Below are 23,531 nucleotides of genomic sequence, written 5' to 3' on the forward strand. Positions count from 1 at the left end.
ACTTGAGCAAGAGGGAGTGTATAAATATTTGGGAACCGATGAAGGATCAACAATAAAACATGAACAAATGTGAAGAAAACTTAGTAAGGAATATTTTAGAAGACTTTAATTAATCCTGAAAACAGTATTGACATCTAGGAACAAAATTCAAACTATAAACCAATTTGCTGTTCCTGTCCTAACTTACAGTTTTGGAGTGATTGACTGTCCCCAAAAGGTGTTGGATAGATTATACAGGAAAACAAGAAGGATGCTTCATGCTCATCAAATGATTTATAAAAATCAGTGCATTCCAATATTATATATTCCCCATTCCAAAGGCGGTATGGGCCTCCTTAAAACTGATTACATGTACAGATCTGCAATTGTGGGACTGCACACATATCTGCTGACCTCACAAGACCCAAACATAGTGAAAGTTCTGAAACATGAGGAGAATAAATCTAAGATGACTTCCCTCTTTGTCTAACAAAAACATATCAGCATCAAGTGGGAATGGAAATCAAACCAGAAGTAGATAAAAATCAGGCAGCAAAGGAATGTGCCAAAACAAAAGAAAGAATACAAGGTGAAGGATCAGATGAGAAGGAAAGAAATGTGGAAAATGCATAAATATAGCTGCAAGTACATTATTTTGTATAATAAGTACTAACTGTATTGCCTCAATATCATATTACAGTTTAGTATAGTTTTTCTCTTTCTTTCATTTTAGAGTCTGCGGTCACTACATCTGACCATGACACTGCAGGAGCTCTGCCACAAGGCTCTACTCCTACAAGTTTACTGAGACGGTTCTCACTGTATAATGTAAGCACATTTCTCATGAAGAACCTTATTGTATATTAACCTAATCAGTTAAATACATGTCTGCTGTGCGATTTAAAGTCTCTGTGAAATAGTCCATGCACTCTAAGGACCTCTTACTAAGTTGGCCACTGTCCCCTTTGCTTGACCAGTAGACTGTACTGCATGTGTCAGTTATTTAGCCTCAGGAAATGACTGAAAAAATGTTTTAATTTGGCATCTCTTTGTTAATTGCTTTGTTCTGGCTATAAAATGATTGAGCTCAATTTAAATTGACCTGAGGGTGGGATGGTCACTGTAGTAGAATGTATTGCTAAATATCACCTCAATGTTGTCTCCTGTTACACTCAGTCACTATCTTCCTTCATAGAGCAGGTATGTGCCATACATTGGTAAATTTCTATTTGTTCTAAGACTATACAGAACAGTGAAAAGACTTTGGTAGTGTGTTATATTTGTAACAATTTCATTTAAATAGAACAAGCTTTATGCATGCTGAGCATGCTTCCTTTTAACACATATGTATGTACTGTGAGTTGCTGAGGTTCTCACTGTAAATGAAACTTAGCTTAAACCCAGCAATAATGACTCTGAAGTTATACCCCCTGGCTATAATATCATCTGTAATGACCATATCAAGAGGGAAGTTAGTGGTATTGCTTAAATATTTCCCAATACCTACCACATTTCCCCTTACAGCAAACCAATATCAAATTTCAGTTCAGCAGAGCTTCTTATTGCTTTCCTCAAAATAAATAATTATAAACAAATATGTCCTACTGTCCTTTACATCCCTCCTGGAGACAATACAGCTATACTGGAAGATATCCTATATTGGATATCCATAACATTTCCACAAATAATACTGCTAGGTGATGCGAATGTTAATTGGTCGGACATAAACTCTAACTCCTCTACATCTAGCATGTACTTATATGGTTTCACACAACTAATCAGTAGCTCCACACATTATAGCAAGACATCAAATTCCCTATTAGACTGGATCATAATATCAGATCCTTACAAATACTCCACCACAGGTAAATTGTTAGACTCTCTCAGTGATCATCTCCCAATCTATATGACCAGACATCTCACACAACCAGTTAAACAGCATATTTATAAAATAGCATACAACCTTTCCAAGTTTAACTCAGAAATGTTCATTACTATACTATCATCTATTAACTGAAACTTCCTAAAAATCCTCCCCTGAGATGATGCTGTAAACAAATTCAATACAGCTTTTCTAAATATCCTAGATCATATCCTAACCATAGCCTTGCACTGCTGAGAAGGAAGAGACTAAAAACAAATAATACAGTTTGGCTATCCAAAAAGAGTAGAATGCTAATGCAGGATAGAGAAATAGCATGAAAAGAACGGCAACAATATAAAACACTATAATATATGGAAAACTTTAGAATGCTTCACAATTATACTAAGAAGCAAATAAATGAAGACAAAAAACTACATCATAATAACTTTTATAATAATACAAAACACAACCCTAAAAAATTTGGACATCCATTAAAGAAATCTTACATCCCGGCCAAAAATTCTAACCAAACCGTTCTCAACTGTTAACTCACCAAACAAAACTGTAATACAGTTCAACTCTTATTTTATAGATAGTATAGTATGTCTAACTAAGGGTTCCTCAACATCTAATCCCAACCCTGTCCAACAGCCACATATAACCACATCCTATATAAAACTACTCTTAAAATTAAGCTGTGCTCTTCTTCAACTACACAATATCCATGAATGTGGTATGGTTTATAATATGTAATAGAGAGTAAGGGGTTAAACTAGTTAGCTAGCTGGGTTTATTGGTTGAGTGCACTGACATGTTATGAGCTAGAAAGCATTAATGCAAAATGGAATGGCAATGAGTTGTTTTTTGTTGAGGTTTGAGGAAGTGATGTTTGTGACCACGAACGCTAACCGTTTTTATTGCTGTTTTATGAATTAAAGTTGCCGCTGGATATTTGCTACGTGTTTAGATTTCTGGCTGCCACTGGTTGACACACTGGATGGTGCTGTCTGTATGTGTTCTTCTTCAGCTGATGACCTTCCAAGCAAGTGCCTAAAAATAGCAGGCAGTAGTATTGCCTATCCTGTCTCAATCCCTATAAATAGGTCAATCCAGGAATCCCACAATCCTTCGCTCTGGAAAAAGTCACAAATTATTCCTCTGCACAAAGGAGAAAATTCAACAGGCACTGATAACTTTAGACCTATAGTAATCTTATCTTCCCCTTGCACAAATACTTGAAAAATGTATTCAAAAACAATTGCTAGACTATCTCCTGCTGGAAGAAGCCCTGTCCTCTACACAACATGGTTTCCATCATTCCCATAATACTAGCACTGACCTTCTAACTATATAGATACTGTCAATAAAGCTAGAAATAATGGCAAAATAGTCTCTTCCTTATTTCTAGACTTGTCTAAAGCCTTTGACACAGTTTGTCACAGTGACACTGTTTGTCACAGCAAACTTCTACTTCAAATGTCCTCACTATGTGTCTCTCAGCCTACCCTTCTGTGGTTCAAAAGCTACCTGTCCAATAGGTATCAAGTCAGCAAAATGGTACTCCATGCTGTCTCCTTACCTCTCAGTCACCACCAGTGTACCACAAGGCTCTATCCTTGGTCCACTCCTCTTTAATATTTTCACCATCACCCTCTATACATCCACACAACAGTCCACCCTAATACAATATGCAGATTATTCAATTTTCATTTGCACATATGACATGGAATATCCAAAAAAGTACTCAGGAAGCTTTAACAGCCACTGAAAAATGGCTTTGTAACTCACAACTTGTGCTCAACCCCCCCCCCCCCAAAACAAACTACTGCTTTTTCCCCCAAATCCCTTTCTTATGAAAAACAAAATTTGAAGTCCTCTGTCTTTTGATAATACAACCATTGAAGTCACTTCTCATAGAAAATTGTTAGGGGTGACAGCAGATGATAAGCTTACATTTGACCTGCATATATAAAATTGCATAAGAAAAACACATAAAAAACTAGGGATGCTTTACAGTGCCAAAAACTTTCCCACTGACACAACTAAAACTACACTTACAACTACTTATCTCCTCCCCACACTTATTTATGTTGTTCCATTCCTCACTAGCCTCCAGGCTTCACAAAAATTAAAGCTTGAACAATGCTATAACAAAGTTGATAAATTTGCAGCAAATACCCCTTTCAGAACCCACCACTGTATAGGACTGAAAAGCCTAAATTGGTTAGAAATGCCTCATCAACTAACATACACACTGCTTCTTACCACCTATAAAATTATCCAACATCCATCTGCCTGTCCAGCACTTAAAACAATTCTACACAACTACGTTTCCAGCTGGTTATTGTGATCCAGTGATCAAAAACTCCTGTCTATCTACAAACCTATGAAATCTGCTGGGAATTGTCTGTACTCATACAAAATTGGTAAGGTCTGGAACTCCTTACCTGTATCCATCAGTTCAATACCCTCCCAACCATCTTTCAAAACCATGCTGAAAGACTTCCTATCTAAAATTTGGCTCTGTTCTTGCTCAAAAACAGGATAAACTATATCCCTAAATGTAAGTACCTTTTCATTCCTTATAACATCTTAGTCTCCCTTTTTCACTTACTTGTGGAAGAGCTCCTGCAGTATTGAGGTCAGCTGTAGTGACCGCATGCTATTATACAATGATAAAATTCTCGGCAAACCTGTAGGAGTAGGCCCTTGTGGCAGAGCGCATGCAGTATCAAGGTCAGATGCAGTGACCACAGGCTGCTGTATAAAGGAAGATAGTGACTGCATGTAAGAATCATATATGCAGGTACACACAGACCCACACACACACGCACACAGACACACACACACACACACACACACACACACACACACACACACACACACACATATATATTGTATATATATTACACACAGTAGCATATATGTTTGTGTCTGTGTATGTAAGCAAATAAGGTATTGAATAATGGTATGACAGCACTGCAGTTACATCCCATATACATATATACTATTGTATGTCTGTGCAAGTGTGTGTGTGTGTGTGTGTGTGTGTGTGTGTGTGTGTGTTCTTTGTATTTCCAGCACTTTACCAGGTGACTTCCACCAAGTCAGGGTCATGTCTTAGACCAGCATTCTCCTTTATTCAGCTTTCAGTTGCCACAGTCAGTTTCACTGAACAGCTCAGAGTGCACAGGATTATCAGGAACAATATACAAAGTATAGTCCACCATTTGCCATATTTATGCTCTTGACTGATTTGACAAGTGAGAATACTGCAGCAGTAGAGTTGCATGTTTCAGTCTAGATTTCTTAACTGGCTTATTCACTGGCACAGCACATCCTATACTCAGAAGGTATGACCATCCTAATATGGATGCTGAAGCAAAATATATCTTTTCTTCAAAGTTTTTAGTGTTCCCTCAGCATCTGTTCCTCTCTGAACTATTCTCTTTCCCTCTCCTTCTTGTCTTGCTTTGTTGTGCTTCAGAAAGAAGTCAGCATAATGCTGCAGTAATTGGTTTCCAGGCATGACAAGTGCAAACTATGGAGCAAGGTCTTTGAAGGGCACACCACGGAAGGAAGGACGGAGATTCCAAAGGGCAGCTTTTCCTCCCTGCTGGGGGGAGGGGAGGAGGATAAATTATAGAGGTCAGAGCTACACTGGAGTCTGCTGAAAATAATGAATCTGACTGGCACATGTCTAATTCACAGAGAGACAGGTCATAGCAGCTTCTTGGCAGCATATTATTGTATTCATTCAGGCAGTCATTTTTAATTCACTTTATTTCAGCCTTTGTTAACCAGGTAATACCTGATGAAATACCTATTTTCAGAGATTTCACAGGAGCTCTAGTCTTGTTATATAATCTGCTAACATCAAAACAATATGAAAGTGGAGGCTGTGTGAATTAAACTCAGACCGGTGAAATATCTTGCCTGTATACTGTCAGTGGCCCGGATGGTATTTTTTTCCTGTCCACACATCTCAAGAAAAAAGCTTTTTTAATGCATTGTTTACCCAAAAATCTGCAGCAGATTGACAGCAGAGGTCAGGGCATTATCTACAATGGATACCTTAAAAAATCTTCACACTCCTCAGAGCAAACGTCAGATCCCACATTTCTTTAGCTGCTATACCACAGGAATTACTTGGTCTTAAATACATCTACATATAACTTTGTGTTCCCAGACAGGTGCGTAGACTGTATTCATTTAGCATGTCCTATTTCAAATCCACAGGCAATCAAGATGGCAATGGTATTAAAAAAAATGATTTGCAAATGTAGCCATGACAAAACAAGTGATCAGAGAAAATTCCATAGGCTTGCAACTCCCTCTGCTGGGCACTAAGTTTTTTAACTCAAGTCCTGATAAAGACTCTTCAGTATATTATTAAAAACAGGCTGCAAATCACAGAGCATATTTCTTTCTCTAACTCTCTTTCTCTGGAGTGCTTCTCCTTGTTGCATATTAACTTCAAAATAATTTCATATTTTCTTTGTATCTGCTTGCCTGCCTCCACATCAGCTTCAAAAGCTATCAGTAGTTATTAAAAATAATATTACTGCCCCCCCCCCCGCTTTTATTTTCTCTCTCTGTCTTTCCTTCTTTTTCTTTTGTTAAATTTCATTTGCCTTTTCCATGCTGAAAGCTAAGAATAAAAGAAGTAACAACATCTAGTGTTTCTGAAGTGACACTAGGCACAAACATTACATTAGTTAAGTCCTTGTCTCTTTCATAAATCCTGTTACTTCATTTTTATTTTATTTATTATTTATTTTATTTTATTTATTGACGTTTGTTAACCGGGTTAGTTCAGCTGAGCCAGGAGCCTATTTTCAGCGGAGACCTGAGGAGAAAAGCTCCAGAAGTATTACATATTTTTACAATAAAAATCAAATCAAAAATAAAAATAAGAGTAACAAATAAAAACCACCATGAAACATAATAACACAATCAACAGTTAGAAAATATCGGTACATAGAGTAGGTTAAATAACAATTGACAGGTCTAGAGAATATCACACATAAGTACATACAAATAGATAAACCATTCAATCAAAACAAGTTTTTGTTTTTTTTTAAATAAAGATATATATGGATATATACAGTATGCTATGGAAGTGAGGGGAGAGGGAGGTATAAAGGTATATGAAGCAAATACAAGGAAGTAAAGAGTAGAATAGGGAAAAGTAGTTAATGTTGAGAAGAGCCTAGATCAAGTAGTTAGACAAGGGCAGGACCATATACTCTGAAGAAAAATTTTAAGTTCTTTTTTGAACAGGTGTTTTTGATGAATGCCTCTTATGTTTTGAGGGAGTGAGTTCCAAGCATGTGCTACAGAGTATTTGTAGAGGGGCTTTCCTGTATTTTTATTGGGTTTACATATGTCAAGGAGGTATTTTCTGGAAGTACGAAAGTAATGATGGGGGCTGTAGTAGGAAACTAGGTTGGAAATGGAAGGGTAGGAAGAGGGGTCATTCAGGATATAGTGTGTAATGTGAAGTTAGGGTAGAAGTAGTTATTTTGAGAATTCTGGCCATTGGAGTGATTTAAGAGCGAGACAGAGGTGGGATTTATAGAGGAGATTAGAGGCAAACCTGGCTATTTTGTGATACTTTGCTCTAGTTTAGTGATAAGTAAAGTTTGAACATTAGTAAGGACAGGGGCAGCATAGAGAAGACAGGGTAGAAGACGCGACTGACCAAAGGAAGGTTTGGAAGAAGGTGACACAAATGTCTGGTTGCGATAGAGAAGTCCAAGTTTCCGGTGGGTCTTTTTTTATACATTGTTGGATATGAGTATCAAATTTTAGTTCATCATCAATAATTACTCCAAGTAGTTTGGTATGGGGTTTGGGTTTGATGATGGTGTTAATAAGAGAGGTGATAGAGAAAGAGGGTTTGCGCTGGGTGAGTGTTTTAAGGAAGAAGAGAAGGAGTTTAGTCTTTTGGGGGGATTTAGTATTAATTGGTCATCAGAGAGCCAGGTTTTGACAGAGGTGATGGTTTGTTGAGTGAGAGCTAGGTGTTCAGGGATGTTGTAGGCAGAGGTGATAAGGGTGGAGTCATTGGCATATTGTAGAAGTGTAGAGAGGTTAGTAGCAGAGTGAAGTTTGTTAGTAAATATGTTGAACAGAAGGGGGCCTAGAATCGATCCTTGGGGAACTCCAGTATTTACAGGGAGGAATGGAGAGAGGACAGTTTGCCAGTGGACAGATTTCTGCCTGCCGGAGAGGTAGCTAGAGAACCAGTTGATGGAGGAGGAAGAGAGATGTAGATCAAAAAGTTTAGTAAGGAAACAGTAACTGGAAAGGAAACAAATCCACGGATGTCAGTTGATGAAGTCTAGGCTATAAGCAGACGAAAATGCTTAATCAGTTGGTGGAATAAAAGTGGTGATTTTGAACTGACATCTATGGAGTTGTTTCCTTTACAGTTACTGTTTCAGTGTTCTGGTTCTTAGGTTGTGGTAGATATGTTGCAAGTTTAGTAAGGAATTTAGAGTGACAGACAGTATCAAAGGCCTTTGAAAGATCAAGGAATAGACAGGAGATGAGCAAGTTATTGTCATGGGCTTCAGTTATTGTTTGAGTAAAAGGAGAGTAATGCATTGGCTGTGCTATGGTGGGGTCTAAAGCCATGTTGGGTAGGAGTAAGGAGATTGTTGTCAAGAAGTTATTTGATTAACTGAGGATGGATGCACTTTTCTAAAATTTTAGTAAGGGGTGACAGGATAGCAATGGGTCTAAAGTTAGAGGGATCCGTAGAGTTGCTGCCTTTGTGAAGAGGAATTGTATAAAAAGACTTCCAGATATCTGGGACAAAGGCCTGAGAATTGGAATGATTAATAAGTATAGTGACAGGGTAGGCGATGGATTGTGCAGCTATTTTTAGAAAGTGGGAGGGTAGTTGGTCGTCAGAGGGGAGCAAAGCTTAAGTTTATTTAGAAGAGATTTAATAGTGGTAATTGGGACTGGTTAGAATGAAAATGTATTGGGAAGAGTTTTGTTAAGAGGTGATAGAAGGTTTGGATGAGATGTATTATTTTGTGTGAGCTTTTGGATAGTTTCTATGAAATAGTTGTTGAGGAGAGTGGCAGTTTCAGTGACAGTGCTGTGAGGAAAGGGGTTGGGCGTAGTGAGTTTACCTGGGTGGAAAAGGTTGTTGATGGAGGTCCAGAAATTTTTTTGAATTTTTGTGAGGGCTGCATTGGTTAGAAAAATAAGCTCTCTTATCTTTGGTGACTAGTTTTTTGGTCTGGTTTCTGAGCTCTTTGTGTGTCTGAAATAAGGCAAAGGAGGGGATTTATTTTTAACCCAGGATTTCCACGTGCTATCTCTTTTGTGCATAATCAGTCGGGTTTGTTTTGTAAGCCAGGGGGCATAGTTGGATTTAATTCTGATTTTTCTAGAAGGGGCAATAGAATCAAGAGTGTCAAGGAAAATCTTTTTGAAGGACTTTACAGCCTCATTGAGAGGGCGGTGGTATAGAAAGTACCAATTGATGCCAGATAGTTTAGAGTTAAAAGTGTCTTGGTCAAAGTGGGTGAGGTTCTGGCATATTCTGTAAGTACGGTCTTTAGGAAAATGTGTCACTCTAGGAATAAAGGTTTGGGAGTGATCATTTAAAGAGTTTGGAAGTATGCCAGGGTTATGGTAATGGTTGGGAGTTGAGGTAAGAATCCAGTCAAGGGTAGGTCCAGAAGAGTTTTTGTTAGTTCTAGTGGGGGTAGAAATATGTTGGTGAAATCCATGGAGGTAGAGACTGTGGGTAGGGGATGAGGTGGAGAATTTAGATCAGTCTATGTTAACGTCTCCAAATATGATGGTTTCATAAGGGACATGTTGAGTGAGCCAGGAGAGAAAGTTCTCTAGGATTGGAATATTATTGCCAGGAGGAATGTATATAGAGACAATGGCAAATTTTTTGTATGAGTTTAGGTGACAATTTACGACAAGAATTTCAGCAGGAGAGAATAAAGGAACAGAAATGGAGAGAGGGGACAAGTTAAGTAATTCAGAATAGATGATGGCAACCCCCTCCTTGCTTATTGGTTATATCTGAGTGAAACATATTGTAGCCAGGAGGTAAGATTTCTGAGTTGAAGATGTGTGGTTTAAGCTAGGCTTCCGTTAGAGTTAGGATGTAGGGAGATGAATTAGAAATCCAAGAGTGCAGTTCTGTTATTTTATTTACAATGCTTTGAATATTTACTGAGAACATTTTTAGTGATTTAGGTAGGGGAGTGTAGTTAGGAGGGGGAGAGGATAGTGTTGAGGTATTGTGCAAGCAAGGGGTGGGAGGTCATGGGTTGAGGTGGGTGTCCCCATCCAAGAGAAATGTGTCAAAGAACACGAGAATATAGAAGCATAGGCTCAGAGTAGAAGGATATTGAATTTTCCAACTAGTGGGGAGAGGAGCTAGAAAAAGTGGTAATTTTGAAGAGGTCAGATGGTGAGGTGGGGAAGAGTGATGGTGAGCCTAAATATGTGTGATAGCTAGAGTGGGTGTTGAGAGTAGGAGGGAGGGTGAGAGAGAGGGGTTGAAGGCAAAGTGAAGTATGGTAGGAGGTTGTTAGTGAGAGGAAGAAGAGAAAGGAGATGGAGAGATAGAGGTCCTACATGATAGGAGATAGAGTAGAGAGAGAATGAGTAGTAGATATGGCTAATATGCAGTGTTATAAGGTATGAGAGTGGGAGGAGATGGTTCAAGATGAGAGTAGGAGTATGTGATAGGGAATGGATGGGACTAGGAAGGGGGTAGGAAATGAGGCTATGGAGAGGAGAGTGTAGAAGGAGTGTTTGTCAAGGAAAAAGGTGTTAATTAGAGTGGATGATTGGGTGGAGGAAAAGGAATGGGTATGGTGTACAGAGTATAAATGTAATGAAAGAGGGGTGGGTGGGAATGGTGGTAGGGTAGAGGAGCGGAGTGAGCCTGAACATAGCAGGTTAGCCCAGTTGGAAGAGGTGTGTGAATCAAGAAAAAAAAACAATCAGGTAGACTGATATGATGGTAGTTTGCATGTAAGTTATACGCTGCCTTACTGGTATCACAGGTTTTGGGCAGAGAATACGTATGCTACAAACAGCATTCACTTTTAGTCCTGAGCTTATATTAGTTTCCTTTTGCATCAGATAATAGCTTTTACTAAACTGAGATATTTTAGGAGTTCTGAGGGTATCTTAAGGGATAATTATGTTAGAACAACAAGAGAAGGGAGAGGCTATAAACCAGGACTTGTAGAAAACTGTGAGATGAGAAAAACAATCAACCAACTAGCCCAGGTCAGTATCTAAAGGCATCTCTTTATCTATGTGAACTCAAAAGCAGACTTAGTAGAGCATCGGGGGGTAGAATATAAAATAAATGCAAAGCTTTGGGAAACTGTATATATTTGTTACAATAAATGGGAGGAAAAGGGGGGAGGGGTCCAGTGGTGTGCATAGCAGAAGAATCAGTAGGAGTATCACAGAGAGAATATTATAATAGATCTGCACTGCTCACAGTCTGTTGATACAAGTAGGACTTGCAGTAGTTTTTACTGGTTTATATGGGGTTCTGCTCTTCACATTGTTGCATGCAGGCAGTTGCTTCAGGTATTTTTTTGTTGGACTTTTGAAAGTGGTTAAGGGAAGTTGTGCACACTACTGAGGGATGCCCATGGGAGAGAGAGAGAAACAGAGTGTAGTCAGACAGAGATTTTTAGCATTTAAAAATTATTCACTTACTAATTACTTTGTTAACAAATTAGGTCTGCTGGTTCATCAGAGAAGTTCCTTTTATCGGGGAGATTTGGAAGCACATGGAAGTTAATTGACATGCTCATGGTAAAACATTGTGTAAGTGGTAAGTTATTTGCATCACGTTTGGGTTTTAGAACACAAGAATGTTGGTACTATGCAACACAGCTACATCAAAAGATGCTAACAGAGCATATGCATCTCAGTGAAGACTCTGGAATTCATTATGTTTAATAAACTCAGGTATGGAGGTAACAGATATATTTTAAATGTTATAAATAAACATGAATGTTTTGATGTCAGTATTGCTCAGGGCATAAATTCCCTTCTCATAACTGTGAGGATCAGTCCTAACCTCTGGTTAGTTGTATATAGAAAGGTTTGCATGTTCTCCCCATATCTGCATTTGTTTTATCATGTACACAGGTTTACTTCCACAGTTAAAATATATATCAGTTGACTGCCTAACAATCTGTTCATGTGGATCAATTTTACCATTACCTTTGTGGCCATGTCATGACTCAAACTACACATTGGATCAAATAACTTATCTGTTTTTTAAATGATTAAATTAAATTCAAATGAATGACTGTTTGCTGACATAACAATTCTCAATGTCACTATTACTCTCAATGCCCAGTGCATAATTGTCAATTTACGTCTGTTTCAGCCATTCATAATGCAGATTATTCTCTTGTCAAATGTAACTGCAGTATGGGAACATAGCGTTGGGAACTTTCTCTTTCTACTCCAAAAGGTAAGCCTTTCCTAGCCTCTTTCATGCTTCCTAACTGACCTGTTGCATGATCTTCAATATTTCTGCTCTCCTCCAATATCAAGGCTGCTTAGTTAGTGCCCCATTTCCATTATTAGTTTGGAAATAACTAGAGCTGTACAATCTGTCAGCTGCGCATGCAAACGGTTTAATAGCACACAAGTGATTTATGTTTAAAGTGCTGGTGACAATTCTCCCAGCATCATTTAAAATACCCTTCCCTTCATTTGACAGGAACTGAATTGTATTTAAGCATTAGCTTTACACTTTATCAAACACTGAATGGGTCATATTCAGTAGGACTATACAGCCATGTATAGTATTCCCGGGAGACAGCCTGACTCGGCTTTCTAATAAATTTCCTCAAGAATGGAAAAAGACTTTCAGACTTTCAAAGTACAACATGCTTAGAATGATATTCTGAAAAATTACATGCCCATCAATTTAATATCATCTGTGATTAGACTGACAGAATTCTAACTAAAAGAAGAGCTCTCAGTCACACAAGGCTACTATCCAACTTCACCCCATCATACCTCTCAAATGTCCAGAATTTGTAGACTGTCTAAATTTTTGCCTCATATTTTTGGTCTGTTCCTCATAAAATTTGTGTTTTTCTATCAAATCATTGAGGATTAATGTCTGTAAATAACAGCAGACATTTGAGTTTCAGACATCATATATTTCAGAAAATGCATGCTAATGCACAATCTGTTATACTAGCAACTAAGTTTATAACAGTAATATTTTAAAATCTGTCCATGATTTTTGGTCTTTGAACCTATGTTATTTCTGGCTTTGTCCAGAATTCTTGTGCTTGTTGGTTGAGAGGTGTTCACCCCGCCATTACAGATAGATACTGTCTCACAAATGGTTTAAAGACCCACAGAAAGTGTCCTTATTATATAAGTTCTGCATGGTACAAAACATCACCCTTTCACTGATGAAGTTAATTAGAAAGAACTCTGAATTCTGGAAATTAAAGACAGACAGATGAATGCATCTGGAAGGAATTCATTTCAGAAATGTTGAAGAACTTGAAGAAAACTAGGAACATCACTGACTAACTTTGTCAAGAAATAATGGATGGACAGTCAGATTCCTAAAGGTAATATTTTTTTAAACAAAAACATCTTTACTGAATTATCACTTATGTTATAGGCAATCATACATTTATATAAATGAAGACAAACTATACTGACATATTTTCATTTGCAAAAGTACATCACATATAATCTTCTATACAGTCATTGTCAATCAAATATTACACAGTTCATTCAGTTCCTGCCTTCCCTTAAATCTTAGCCCTCCAACAAAACATTATTCAACATGGATTATTCCCACAATTCCCATATTTTTATATGTAGTTTGCTGCTACCCCTTTCTAAAGATCCCACTTACAATTATTTTATCTCACTTACAATATTCACTACTTATAATACAGTTTGTTTAGACTTTGATTTCCATTTTCTAGTAATTGCTTTTTATGGCAGCCACCATAATTAGACACAACAAGGCCTTACTATGTCTAGGCAGTTCTGATTCTGTATCACAGCTCAACCTAAAGGAAAGATATTAGTGGGAAACAATAAAAAATTCAGTTTGACCTCAATAACAAGCAAAAATGCTATTACCACTTGAAAGTGCAACTGAGTACGTAAAGAGAACTGAGCACGAGGTCCAAATTGGTATGGATTAACAGTGAAAAGTTATGCCACATGGATCTGACAGAATTTATAATTTCATAACCATGTCACCCTGAGGAGAATCTGTATGCACAGGCTATATCATGACATTGCAGGAAGCACAAACGGGTTGGACAATATGGAGGGGGTTATTGAAAATGTTAGCACAGAAATAACCAATTCAGATGTACTAAACATCTCTGCATGTGAATTGCCCACTGCACATTTGAATATTTTGAATAAAGGATTAACCTTTATACCTGGCTTTTTTGTTTCTGAGGACAGTTTTGCTTGTGACATTATTGCCTTTTGTAGAACTCTTAACTTACGTTTGTTTTTTCAGGATCATGATTCCCAAGGGTTTCAGGATGAATTCAGGTACCATAAATCCACTTTTACACCACCTATGAATTCTACAGTTCAGTTATTTCAGGACAGTGTACTTAGGGATATTAATTTTTATTCTAGGGAGTCTGTTGTCTGTTCGAATAAACTCTCAAAGATTGAACTTCAATTCATTAAGAAACTGGCTGATAATCATGATTTGGTTATTTTATAAGCCAATAAAGGAGGGGCAGTTGTAGTACAAGATTGGTCTCAATATAATGCTGAAGCTATGAGGCAACTTTCAGATGGACGTTATTATACATGCTTACCTCTGAATCTGACCCCGACCTTTAAGAAACAGATTGATGCTTTTCTCTCTTTGGCCAAAGATGAGGGAATTATTTCATATCATACATTCTATCATTTATCTGTGCCGGACTCCCTGTCTCAATATATTTATTTTCTCCCTAAGATACACAAAAACCCATGGAATCCTCCTGGTAGGCCTATTGTTTTTGGAAGAGGCTCTTTGATGGAACCACTATCCCAATGTTTGACTAAGTACCTTAAGCCCCTTCTCAAGTTGGTACGTGCACGTATACAAGACACTACTGAGTTTCTTCAGATTATTTCTGAATCACAACTTGAACTGGGATGGTTACTTTGTACCCTGGATGCAACTGCCCTATATACTAATATTCCTCATTGGTTGGGTATTGATGCTTTGGATTATTGGCTTTCGAAATCCGGTTTATATCCACCGGGATTTAATACATTACTACTAGGATTAGCTGAACATGTCCTTACCAAGAATGTATTTTTATATCGGGATGCTTGCTATTTACAAATCCAGGGAATGGCTATGGGGGCTTCTTTTGCCCCTATATATGCCAATCTTTTTATGGCTTATATTGAAGAGCATATCATCTATGATAGCTCCCATAATATTTTCTTGGATTCTATGTCTAGGGATTCTCTTCTGGAATATAAAAATAAGCCTCAGGAACAAGAGTCAGTTGTTCACCTTGTAACAACTTATGGTAGGAATTCAGCCCTTTTAACAAATACTGTGCAATGACACTGGAATATTTTGATGGCAGATAGAAGATTATCTGATTTTTTGGGAAACAAATGCCATTTTTCCTTTAGGAAGGGCAAGAATATGGGATCTATTTTCAGTCACTATAAACATGGATGCAGTTTTGACAAATCCTTGGTCCAATCCTCTTTACTAGAGGATAAACTAATTGGTTGTTATCCATGTGGTCATTGTGTATATTGTCTCAATGTTTGTAAGACCAAGGAATTCAGTAGCAGGAACACCAGTCAGGTTTACCAAATTTCTTGTTTTGTTAATTGTTAAACTGACTGGGTTGTTTATTTGGCTACGTGCAGTTGCTCTGCATTTTATAAGTTTAGGATCACAGAGCATTTTAGTGATATTAGGCACCATAGAATAACCAATGCTCTTCACAAACATACTGTCACACATAAAAAGGCATTTTTTTCACTCTACCATTATTGATTGGGTCAAGGGTAACAAAATAAACAAGTTTGGATGGCATCAGATTCTTAATAATATGGAAAGGAAATGGATTATTAAACTGGGGGGTTTATTCTCTCCCGGTTTATATGAGCATTTTTAAGCTATGTATTAGCTAATAATCAGCTTGAGTTAATGAGCCTTAATTGCTGTCTATATAAGGGAATTTGTTTATGTCATATAGATGTTTCATGCACTGAAGAAGGCTATTTGTTTTTCATCTGAAACCGGTTTGCTCTTATTTCCCTTTGTTTTGTGCTTTTTAGCACAACATTAATAAAGATTTTTCGTATTTGCCACAGTCTGCTGGTCTGCATTCTGACATTTCACATTGTACCACATAAAAGGTTTAGTAAACAAATGAAGCACCCATGAAGTACTCCCAGAAATGATAATCTAAAGATGGCAGCAATGTTTACTAGCGAATATAGATACTTCTTGCTTGTAGTATCAGTCTGTTAAAATTGTTACCTGTGTGGCATATGAATGCTGTATTTGACATTAGTTTTGCTTCTATTTACCATTTTAAATATCTTCATTGCAAGGATCTACCTGTATTTTTCTTTCTTTTTGTTGAAATACTTATATTCATCACCTGTACATTGTAAGAATCCGTAACAGTATATTGTGCCGTAATACTTTTCAATGAACACTGTATATGATGCAACCGATATTCAGCATTTTGCCTTCTCTGTAGTTTGTTACGTACCTTTTTGTTCTTTAGCCCTTACTAACCACCTGGCTGTTCCCTCCATTATGAGAGCTTGTGGATTTCTTAGGTGCAGTGGTTAGTGGTTTGTTATATGCCTTCCTGAGTAGTAGGTCTCTCGTGGGCAATACAGGCTACAATGCCCTCATATGCACCACATGTATGCTTCCACATACACCTGTATGGCCCATCTCTATGCTTTAGATAGGCCTTGCAATACCTGTCTTGTTGCATGATAGTAGTAGGTTTCATTAGCTCAGGGCGTATGATCACAATTAATTAAATCAGATTTTGAAAAAAAAATCTCTGAATTCAGCACATCAGTGGAATAGCTTAACCCCCCCCCCCCCCAACACATGAAGCAGTAACCTCTGAATTAATTACTACAGACAAGATGAAAAGTCTCTCTTCAATGAGACATGGGGCATTCCTCCTACAAAGCTTTTTTTTTTTTATATTTTCTGCTATAAGTTAAGTACCATTTTGACCAGCTGTGTTTTTTAAAATGGTACTCAACAAAATTAATTCTAGCTATTTGACTGTAAATTATGTGGCAGCTCATCCTGTAGTCTGCACAAGAGGTTATGCCACAAAGAAATAACCTCACACATGTATGCCACAAAGAAATAACAACACACATATATGCCACAAAGGAATAACCTCACACATGTATGCCACAAAGAAATAACTTCCCACATGTATGCCAACAGGCACTGACTACTCATTACATCTCTCTCTGGCTAATCCTATAGTGTGCATGATCATTAGTCAAACTAGGTCACTAGCTGTGTAGTCAGGATCAAAACCTCTGTATCAACGGAACAACCTGTCTGCAATTTATTATACTTATTATTATACAGTCACATAATACAAATTCTTTGTGCTGTTTACTTGCCTTATAATTGAAAAACAGTAAAGAAATGATGAGATATTGTGACATTTCCTGTGATAGGCTATCACCTCAAGGTGCTCCATGGTTATTATAATTAAACTGATTAAAATGATGATTAACAGCAGTTTTTATTTTGTATACAGTTACAATTTTAGTACTCACAGTTGGGTGAAGTTGAATGGCCTTTGGTTAATTGGTCTCCAAGGAAATTCTCTAATGAATAATTGAATAGCTTGCAGAATTCTTAGTGGCATGTTATCTAGTTGTTCCAAGTTGAAATGTGGATTTCATTACTTCAGAGAAAGGACTAGATTCTACTCTCCTCGTAAAAAAGAATCTACGCTTGGTTAGAATATCAAAGAAAGAAAACAATGTTAAGATGCTTAACGTATATAAAGGTAAAACTGTGGCTGAATGTCCTGGGAGAATGTTCATACCTCTTAAAGCAAGAATTTTAAACAAAGGCAAAAATAATGCGAGGACAAAGGCCCAAAAATAGGGACAGATTTTAAATATTGCTCTTCTAAAATTAAGACAGTTGCTAGAAAAACAGGTCTTACATTAGCGTGTATTTTCTGAAGGATACAAAGTCTGAAACTCAAATGCCTGTCATTTTTATTAATTTCAATCCTCAGTCATTTGACAGAAACCCACAAATTATAGGACAACAGTCTAAAACTATGTGACAAAAGTCTGGCTGTTTTGTGAGAATCTGGATGATAGAGAGGTATGGCTTCTGGAGTGTATAAAGCTAAAGTGTGGTTACAGGGTATCTTCATTGTATTTGAGTTTATTAACTGGCTGTTCTTGAAATATTTTGGTTTGCTCTTAATTGGGTGATGTTAAAGAACATCTTTGGCCATAACTTTGGAAAGCTTGTAAATTTATGATATAGGACTAAGGAAAATATTTTTTGATAATAACCTTTCCATTTATTTATTTGTTTGTTTGTTTACCAGGTTAGAGCACTGATCTATACAAATTCTTTTTTTAGACCCAGCCCAGGAACAATATCTGGTTAAGTGACTTGCTCAGAGTCGCACAGTTAGGTAAGTGGAGGCTCAGAGAATCAAACCTGGCCATCATTCAAACATCAGAACAAGGAGCTCAGATTTATAAGGTTATATGGTAATATACACTGAAGAATTAAATTTCACTTGGCCTATACAGTGTCATTAAAGGTGTTTTTTACAGTGGCACAGTTTGGTTTACGGATGCAGTTGACCATGGACAGGAGTTTGTAGTTTGCTCTACTCAGGAGAAAATATGGTATTTTCTAAGGTGCGAGAGAAAAAGAGCAGAACAGAAACAACAAGTGAGTCAAAGCAGTATATAGCTGGGTGTAGCGGCTGAATATCCTCAGCACTGTTTGGATAACTTTGATTTATTCTGCTTTTTTAAATATGAATAATTGTACTACTGTTTTAATAGCTCTATTTGGGTATTTGTAGATAGTGACTATAATGTTATTAGGCATTACACTGGTTAAGAGTGAAGTTTATATGTTTCCAGCTGATGTTTTAAGTTTACATTGATATTTTAAGATCAGTTTGGAAGTTTGCTGTATACATAAGCAATTTTCAAAACAGTTCGGATTATGAAAATAACTGGAGAAATTATTTTAAACTGCTTTTGTGATAATGTTCTTATATGACAGAAATGATAGTTGGAATTCAACTGTACAGATTTTAGCAGAATGTTCAGATTTTGGCCTCATATTTTTGATCCATTTTTCATAAAATTGTGGTTTTTGGGCAAATTAGTGACAAATCATTAAAGACTGAAGTTGTAAAATCATGACAGACATTTGAGTTTCAGATTTCATATCCTTCAGAAAAGTCATGCTAATGCAAACTCTGTTATTCTATCACATTTCTAAGTTTTTAAGAGCAATATTGAAAAATTGTCCCTATTATTGGGCCTTTGTCCCACTTTTATTTACGGTTTTGTCCAGATTTCTTGATCTAAGAGATTGAGAGGTATGGTGTTAAGAATGAGGGTGTCCCTGCATGCTCAGAATATGGAGTTTTTTATCTTGGCTGGCAAGGATGGTGACCTTGAGGTTACTTTTGACAAGGCTGACTGGGGTATATTCCTAATTTATCAGAGCATTCTAAGAGTTTGTTCAGGAAATCTTTGAGTTTATATCATAAGATGCATAGAGAATGATTTAATTCTGATGTCAAGTCCTGGTCTATGATATGAGGGCAGTGTGGCTCTTCCTTCTTGGGGATAACCCACTCTTCAGGCCTCTGTTCCAGTGGGAAGGATTCTGGCTCAGAGGCTAGCCTGGAATTAACTGGATATTTAAAAGGAACAATTCTTAAAAATACTAAGTGAGAAGTCATTTGGTTTATGAAATGCATTAAGTATCACGTTCTATTCATTGGCTGTGTTTAGTAGATGAATCATAATATTACATATTACATTATAGTTTGCCTGTCATCAGATCAGGTCAATTTATAGGTCAATGTATAGCTGATAGCAATCACTTTATAGGCAGATAGAGCAATTAACAAAGAGATGCAAGTAAAACAGGTTTTCTGTCATTTCCTGAGACTACATGCCTGGCATATGCAGTATAGTCTACTGGTCAAGCAAAATGAGACAGTCACCAACATAGTAAGGGGTCCTACTATTTCACAGAACAGGCATATATTTAACTGATTCATTAATACGCAGCAAGGTTCTTCAAGATAAATATCCTTATAGGAAACAATGACAAAAGTCTCATTAAACTTGTAGGTGTAGGGCCTTGTGGCAGAGCTCCCGCAATATTGAGGACAGATGTAGTGATCACATGCTCTAAAATTAAGGAAAGAAAAAATAAACTCTACTAAGCTGTAAAATTATATTGAGCCAATAAAGTTAGTACTTATACAAAAAATTGTTGGAGGAAGAACCACAGTCAGAGCAAGAGGATACATGGGAAACATGAGAGAACAATGATGGTAAAAAAGTGTATGCATGTAAGCTCATAGTAATACAGAAAGTATACTGACAGAAAACCACAGTAATGTGTGACTATACAGCTGTACTGTACGAATTATCAGAACATGCCATTACACTGATAGGCTCAATATAACACTATCACTTAAAATAATTCATGGGATTAACATGGGATTAAGTTCTCCTGCCCTGGCAAGTCATTTAAATTGAAACAAGAAAATCTCAAATTTATCTTTGGCTATACAGTGAAGTGCGATTAAGGGTTGTTACTTCGCTTATGTCTCAAAATACCTTAATTATTTAAACACTTCTGAGTACATGAATTATGCCTAGTTATAGGTGTTTTAGTAAATGTTAATCATAACATACTTAAAGATGTGAGGAAAGTGGTTTAGAATATGGGATAAGATTTTCCAGCAATGTTATGTCTTCAAATAACAGACCAAGCAGTGATTACCTGTTTGTAAAATATGGGAGGTCTGGATAAGGTGGTGGGATTTCACTGATGTTAATTACTGATATAAAGAGGAGGCGTGTAGATTATGATGTGATTTTTTTCAAGATTCTGAATCATATATAAACATAATTAGGTGTAGAAAAGATTAGATGATAAATATCACTTTAAGAAAATGATGGACATTTACCAGAATATGTGATTATTAAAGTAACATGATTGTTTTGATGTAGAACTCTCGTATCAATCATGAAATGAATGGGAGGTATCAGCTGGGGTCTCTATATGTACAGCTCCATTGGAAAAAAGAAGATATTATTGTAAAAAGGTTAATTTGACAATTTATAAAGTGCTGAAAGAAGATTGTGTACCAGACATCTAATGCCCGAGTGTGAATTTTTATTGTTTCTTTCTTTGTATGACTGGAATGCATGTACAGGCTTTTCAGTTTTTTGTATTATGATGCAATTTAAGGTGATATGAAAAAAACAAGTAAAGAGATAAAAAGCATACAATCAAAATATTAATAAGCAGAGAAAAAAGCAGTAAATAGGACTACTACATGCTAAGATGTGGGTATAGGATGCATAATCAACAATTGATTCTTTAACTTGAATTTGGCCAGCCTTCATATTTTCCAGAATTCTTTGAATCTCGCTCCCATTCAGGGGGAGACCTGTTGTGTCCTTTACTATTACAACTAATTCTCAAGTAAATGAATGTTAGAGTAGGGAATAATCCAAACTGGTCAAATCAATAGCAAAGACATTGGTCATCCATGAAATGGCGAGATACCCAAAGATGTTTAGAAAAAGGCATAACTAGCAGGAAACAAACTGGTGTTATCCCTTGGAACATTTAGTGATAACCTACATTCCTACATTCCTGTGCACAATTTGAAAGACCACATTTGCACAAGGATGAAAAATACAGACACTTCAGAACAGGATAACATAAAGTAAGCAAGGAAGCAGATGATATGATGATAAGAATGGGACTGGATATTTTATTTATCTGGAGACAAAAATGGAAGGGCAGTAAAGTAAAATAAATGTTTTGGCCTGGGATATAGAATCTACTACTCAGTGGGAGGACAGACTAGAAAAGCCATGGGATCTGTGGTGAGAGAGACAGCCTTCTGAAGACAGTGAGGGATGTAATGAAACTCAGTGACAGACTTGGCAGTTAGATAGGGAAGTCTTAGTTGTCCGCATGCAAATCAGTTACCTGTCTTCACAGTAAGGAAGGGCTTTTTGAACTAGAATAACTACAGCCTGTCTCCATATGACAAGGCTGTATTCATATGCCAACATTTTGTTTAATATGACAGACAGAGGATTAGTGTTGGTTCTTTGTGTCTGTGTAGAAAAACAGAAAGCATATCATGTGGCACCATCAAGCCTGAATTTCTTTTTTAATTTTATCTACTACACCAGTTACTATACCTGCACTTATAAGGACCTTGCTGGCACTGTTATATCTTTGCTTATTGTGAAGTTTGTAGACATTTTTTTGTAAACACATTCATTGTGTTCTGTGTCATCTTAGCTTACTACCACTACACATGCAGTGGTGTACCCAGACTGTACATATGTAAACATGCACACATATTTACAGCCATTATCTGAACATTTTAAACAGATACAAGAAAAACATTTTCAGTGATATCAGTTATGAAACTTGGAATAGCCAGAATTTAATCAGCAACTGCATCTTAGGCTGATGAAACAATATGATTTATTCTGGAAGATGCCACCCTGTTACAGTTTTGTACAAACTGAAAATGGCATCTGTCAAGATACTCCTGCTCTCTCTAGCTCCATAAAAATGGCTGGCTGCACAAACTGATAACTTTTCTACATTTCATTAGGTTTATCTTTTTAAATCATTCCCCAATGACTTTCACAAATGTTGTGTTTCATATTTATGCAATAACCATTCTTTATTATAGAGTAATGACATAAAGACACGTGAAAGCTCCATCATACACTACAAAAGCTGTATATATTATTTTAGTCATACTGTAAAAAAGATGGCTTAAGTCTTTCTAAACCTGTAAAGATGACTTCTCTATGTTTTTATACCTATAAGAATTTTATTGATGTGTACATGATAATAAACAACATAAAATCTAGGCATACTGTCATAATCCTGATTACGCTGACAGGCATCAAGTGAAAATTTATTTATTTATTTGTCAATTGTTGACCGGGAAAGTCTGACTAGGACAGAGCCTATTTTCAGCAGAGGCCCAGGACGAAATGCTCCAAATGCATGTCTTTCACATGTGGGAGGAAACCGGACTACCTGGAGGAAACCTATGCAAACGCAGAGAGGATATGCAGACTCTGCACAGAAGGCACCCCAGCCGAAAATCGAACCAGAGAAACTCTTGCTGTGGGGTGACAACATTAACTGCTGCATCACTGTGAAATTCTCACTAAGGACTTCATTTGAGTGAGTGGGTCACTTTTCTATGAACCACGATACTACAAGCCTGTTTCATCAAATGGGCTTAATCCTACAAATGTTATGGCTTGAATGTACCATCTCATAGTTGGTCAAATAAAATACAGAGATACAGGGATAAATCTCTCTTGCACAGGGGTGGGA

At 36.9% G+C, this 23,531-nt stretch overlaps 1 protein-coding gene across 1 annotated transcript in view; it reads right to left on the reverse strand.

The window, feature by feature from the left end:
• GRK7 (G protein-coupled receptor kinase 7) overlaps positions 1–23,531 on the reverse strand; it is a 476,155-nt gene that overhangs the window by 152,675 nt on the left and 299,949 nt on the right. The window lies entirely within an intron of this gene.

This window comes from Protopterus annectens, chromosome 5.part0 (genome assembly GCF_019279795.1).
Source record: "Protopterus annectens isolate FY-2018-M chromosome 5.part0, PAN1.0, whole genome shotgun sequence".
NCBI classification, from domain to species: domain Eukaryota; kingdom Metazoa; phylum Chordata; order Ceratodontiformes; family Protopteridae; genus Protopterus; species Protopterus annectens.